Below are 5,983 nucleotides of genomic sequence, written 5' to 3'. Positions count from 1 at the left end.
AGCAGGAAGGCTGATCTCTAGCACTCTGGCAAGGACACTCATGAAAGGCTAGGGATAGCCAGATGAAAGGGTAAAAGCTGTACTTGTTTTACTTTCTGGCTTCAAAACTATGGCCTTTTCATTTGAGTAATTATTTCATCCTGTCTAATAAGCCCTTTTGCTGTTTGTCTCCTTACTAATGGACAGTTGAAAGAGTGATTTCTAGGTGAGTGATACTCCAAGCTGACTCCCCCAAGGACAGGGGAACCTGTAATTTCTTCTGTAACCCAAAAGTTGGGGACCATTCAGGGCCAGCAGAGATTCCCTCATTATAGTGACAGAATCTGTTTTCATGACAGAGGAATTGAGGTGATGTGATAGGGCATCTGAGGGCAAACCTCAGTTTGTTCCTTGGGGCAAGTGGCAGTGCAATGGAGAGAAACTCAAGGCTCTGGAGGTGCTACATGGATGGGTTTGCAACAGCTTGGTAAGGTTTTTTGGTTTTGTTTTTTTCCCATGCTTTAACTGCTAGCTATGTCATTCATCCTTAGCGTAGTCATCTTGGGAACACCATCCTTTCATTTTATTTATTTATTTATTTATTTATTTTTTGACAACAAATCATTATCCTTTCCTATCCACAACTTTAATGGCTATGATCCTTATGTCAAACATCTGCAATTTTAAAACGACTGTTTCAATTCAAAATGTAGAAAAACAACTCCCCATCAATGGCTACTTCTTAGAATGTTGTTAAGAAAGTTGGTTAATTGTGTTAACAGACCTCCAAGTGGTTTCTATTTGTTAGATTTTGCATGAGTCCTTGCCAGGATGAGAGTGAAGAGGAAATCTATCCCGGAGCAGCACCCCTGGAATCTCCACCTAGTTATCAAATGTCCAAGTTCCACATTATCATGTCAAGAATTTCAAAGAAAGAAATTGATTTTTTTCATTGAAGATGTATAAACCGTTTTGGAAAAAGAAAGAGCACCCAAACTTTCCACTATACCTCAGATTAAAGAAAAATCTTACCTTCTACCTTTTTACATTTTTGTACAAATCTGAGCTTTGTTTTGGTATAGGATTATTAGCACCATACAGGAAGAAAGCAAGATTAACCCTAGGTCAGCCAGTATCAAGAAATAGTGCACACTTTATAACATTATTTTTCCAACCCAATCTTAGTATCAGAAAGGGGCGCATAACTTTTAGGTGCTTAGCTGACCTATATCTACAACTTCATTTGTGGCTACCATAAATGTTGAGAAGAAATAATAAGACTTATAAGTGAAAATGCATCAGTTTTATCTAACATGAATGCGGTTCTTTTAACAAGTACTCGTGTAAGAGGGTTTCGTCATGCTTCTGTAATTTACCAAGTGATTATTGTTGCTAGGAATCCAAAATGTAAACCTGGACCAGGAAAGGATTTCTGGGATAGCAAAATAATCTATGGAGGAGAGGTGTTCTTTTTATGGAAGAATGCACACAGACTGTCCAATGTGCTTTCAGTAGAAAACATTTTGGACATTTAAAGAATTTCAAGTCTGTCATGCCTTCCTGGGGAATGGCCCAAAAGAAAAAAAAAAAAACCTGTGGTATGATTTCACAAATTTAAATTTATGAGCTACTCAAGGAGAGAGGATAATCATCTGTCTAAAAAATATTAATGTTTACTTTTATTAAGTGAGGTTTATAATTGCGGTGTGTAGTCATTTACAAATAATATGTTATTATTATTCATGTAATGTATTATTAAACATAACATGAACTAAAATGTGTTAGTATGGTTAGTTGAGTCTGAATAAATCACCACATATTCCAGCATGTTAGGGCTAGATTAAAAGAAAAGTTACTTTGTATCAAGAAGTCTTTTTTTAATAGTTGTTCCTAACAGATATGCATTTAAATGACTCAATAGTGTCTGATTAAATAGGCTGAATTTTTTGGTAGAATATTTGCAGAACTGATCAATATAAGTAATATTCATTATTTAGTTTTTAGTTCTCTGTTTTTATTGGTTACTAGACCTTGACCTAAACACTGTGCTTTTGATTGTGAAATCAAAGGATATTTTACAATGATGGGAAAGTTTGTTTGTTTTGGTTTTTTTATCCAGTGATTTTTATCAGAAAGCCTATATTTAGTGAACTAAACGTACTCAGTTATATCTATATATAGTACCTAACAGTTTTTGTGCAGATGAAATCTTCCCTAGCAATCTCACACAAATGATGAAAGTAACTTCTTAGAATGTATTTTCTATGATTATCTAATATATTTTATATCTAGAATATAAAATTGATCATCATGGTTCATGAAAAGTATAACATAAGTACTTCTTCATTTCCATATAATTGTGAAGGGTTGTTCTGCTTTGTGTTGTTTGTTTATTTTTTATTCTTTTTAATTTAAGGTTGCAAACAAGAATTTTTAAGGTATAAAAGTGACTAGTGATTCTGGAGACTTTGGGGATATACAACCAGAGACCCCTTAAGTGGATCTGATGTTCAAAAAGTTCTAGTCATGCATATTCTAGTATTTAGACTTCCCCCTTATGCTTTTCAAGTTGGATTCCCAGATATTGAAGTACCTCAAATCACTAATAAGGTATTAAAATTTCAACCAAAGAACAGAAGTACAGTGCTTATGGCCTGAAGCACCTTACAAATATATCATAATAATTGTCTCTATTGTAGAAAACGGAGCTCATTAGAAGACCTTTCTGGAGCCTAGCTACTAATAAAACTATGCTCAAATGGAATGATAAACAAAGGGAGTTGAGCAATAGGAACAGTATGGGAAGAAGTAATGTGTGCGCTAATAAAGGAAAAGAAAAATAGTACTCAAGGGGAGTTCTTTGATACTGTGTTCAGTGGTGACTGACTTCCTCTGTGGAAAGTACAATAGTGGCAGTGGGTGCACAGATGAGATGTCAAGGGCATGCAGCACATGCAGCTTGTTGACACTTGAGGCAAAATGTCTGCAGATAACATGGAGAAGAATGCAACTTAAACAAACATCATGCTCCTTTCTGTGAGCCTTGTCCTTGGTTTCAGACTTATTGTTGTTTTTTATTTGAATATGTTACTCCCCATATAAAATGAAACTCTTAATGGAAAGGGAAAGTCAGTGGTACTTGTATTATTTTAAGGTCTATGCAGTGGTTTAACACACAAGTGTGCAGATGAGCTTTTGAAATGACATAGTTGAATTTGAAATTTTAAAAAACTGCCTGAGGGATTTAGGAGCACACGACTCATAGAAAATCTCCTCTTGACATTAGATACAAATATGTAACTCTCTCTGTCTTGGATTTGCAAGGTATATCTACTCTGCAATCCAGAGCTGTGATTTGCCATGCATGTAGCAAAGCTTGGTTTAACTTTTATTTTGGGTAGCTCAGGCATTAAGCATAGCAAAGCCTTCTCTCACCCAATACTTAACCAAGAGTTCAAAGCATGCTTGCATGGAAGCCAAGGCTATGGTAGCTTCACTGCTTTCAGTACCTAACCAAGCTAGTTTCAAACCTCATTGTTTTTTGGGTTTTTTTCTGCACAAGATGCAGTCAAACCTCTTGATTGTAATATAAATATATCATTAGTTATAACCTAGATTTTAATTCACATGCATACATAAAAAATGCATATGTGAGTTTATTAGTAGTCACCTCATAATTTCTGTGGTCTTCATTCCCATTCGTAAAGAATTTAAGATTCCTATCAACTTGGAGACTTTTTTTTAAAGCTGAAACTAATGAGCACAACTAGTTATTTTGTGGTGTATAATTTTAACGTACCAACTCAACACAGCATGTAATTTTTTTTTATGCTCTTGTCTATGCAGTAAACTTACTGCCTCTGGCAGCACTGCCTTCAGGCAAGCAGTGCTGCTCCAGGCAGGCTGCCTCCCAAACAAAAAGCAGTTTAACTTTGGCTGTGTACACACATTCAAATCATCCAGGACAATTCTGCCAGGTTTCTTTTCCTGAGAGAAAAACTGACCTGTATAGGAGTTCAAACAGAGAGGCAGTGTGGGCACTGGGATGCCAGGGGTCTCTCTAGCACACAGCCCAGAGATCTTTGCAGGCTTTATTCATTTTATTATTTTTATTTTTTCGTGAATGTGGCAGGGATCATCGGGGTCAGTGGAGATGGGATCTCTGCTGTGCACAGTCCTCGATTTGTTCCCTCCCCTGTGCTGTGTTCAAGCCCAGTGAAAGCTGGGCAGGAAGTATGCTTGTATGCTTCCCAGTAGGCCTGTGTGAATAGGGAACTATTCAGTTCAGATGCCAGCGATTCAATTCAGAGATCCAAATTGCTATTCTGATTCGATTCGGCTAAATTGGCTTCAGAAGATTCGTAGCCAATTTGGAGAGACTCGGAGAAATGGCCATAGAGTATAATGGGGAATCAATGAAATATCTATAACTTTGTTGTTTTTTGGCTGATTTAGATGAAACATGCAGGGAAGGTAGCAGCTGCTGAGAGCATGAAGTTTGCCAAGGTTCAAGTTGATTAGGTGCAGGGGTTTCTGGGAAAGTGCTCCTCAAAGTCCTGAAAGCAGAACTCATGTCATGTGTGTGTTAAGCCACAGTGAGATGAAAACTGCAGAGATGGTAGCTCTTGCTGAGACCACAAAGTCTGCCATGTTTCAAGGAGATGGGTATAGGGGTTTCTGGGAAACTACACCTCAAACTGCTGACAAGCAAAACTCATGACGTAAGAGACACTGTATGTGTGTTTAGGCACAGAGAGGTGAGAACTGCAGGCCTGCTAGGCCATGCTGTGGCCACAAAGCCTGCCAGCTGTCAAGGGGATAGGTGCAGGGGGAGTCTGGGTTCTGGGGCCCTGCACCTCTGGTCGCAGGCAGGCAAAACTCGTGACATGGGTGGGTGACTGTGTGTGTGTGTGTGTGTGTGTGTTCAGGTGTGCCCTTCCTGGTGCTGGGGCCTCTGCACAACGCAGCAGCATGCCCCAGTGAGGTCTCCTCCTCCCCTACAGCCTCGGCCCAGTCCACAACTGTAAATGACGGCGGGTAAAAATATTGTAGGTGACTCAGCAGTCAGCACCAGCAGCATCTAAGGTAGCCAAACTGAACTGTCACAGAGTACTTTCTTTTTATAAAGGAATTGATAGCAAGAAGTAAAGTTGTTGTGTTGGATATATGTTATTCACGGTGTGTGATGGCTTATCTTTTGTGTTTTTAGGTTTATATGTTTATTATGAAAAAAAATTGGAATACTTAAAGAAATATATCTTAGGAAGCTTTTGTGTTGAAAAACCCTTTCTCAGGCTGAGGAAGTACCTGCAGTTGGTGTGTCTGCTGGTCATGGATAGAAGGAATAGTAAAAAAGCCAGAGGCTGGCCTGGCATGCAATGCAGGCAAGAAAGCCAGTCAGTGAAAATGGAAATGGAGGTGTCAGGGGATGAGGGACAGGCAGGGGTGGGTGGGGGAAGGTGGATGTAGCAGCGCAGGTAAAATTGCAAAGGTACCTGGGGAGTCAGATGTCTGGCAGGTTGCAGTGTGCCAGAATTCTGCTGTATATCTTGAGTCCGTGAATTTCTTTACCTAACCTAGGAGGCTGATGAAGTGCAGTTTGTAGGCCCAGCTCTGAAAAGTGGTTTGTACATTCAAACAAGCACCTAACCTCATCACCAGAACTGAAGCCAACTTCCTACAGCTTAAAACACAACCTGCCAACTATCTCCAGTACCCCCACAAACTGCACACCAGAATCTATTAAAGACAACTACCCAACTACCTGTGGGGGCACATTCCTCACCAAAAAAACACACTGCCTCCAGTCTCTCAGGCCTGATCCTGAGAGGAAACAAATTACAATCCACTATTCACAGCTCAGCCTCCTAGGTACAGAAACACATGGACTCAACATACACAGTGGAATTCTGACACACTGCAACCTGCTAGACATCTCACTCTTCAGGTACCTCTGTCCTTCCCCTCCCACCCCATCCTGTCCCTCCCCCCCTGACACCTCCAT

The 5,983-nt window shown here is 39.5% G+C and overlaps 1 long non-coding RNA gene across 1 annotated transcript in view; it reads left to right on the top strand.

Moving 5' to 3' along the window:
* Window positions 1-5,983, top strand: part of LOC102372398 — an 88,435-nt gene that overhangs the window by 36,988 nt on the left and 45,464 nt on the right. The gene's annotated exons all lie outside the window — the stretch shown is intronic.

Source organism: Alligator sinensis, unplaced genomic scaffold, assembly GCF_000455745.1.
Source record: "Alligator sinensis unplaced genomic scaffold, ASM45574v1 scaffold456_3, whole genome shotgun sequence".
Classification (NCBI taxonomy): Eukaryota; Metazoa; Chordata; order Crocodylia; family Alligatoridae; genus Alligator; species Alligator sinensis.
This window is presented reverse-complemented; position numbering and strand designations above follow the sequence as displayed.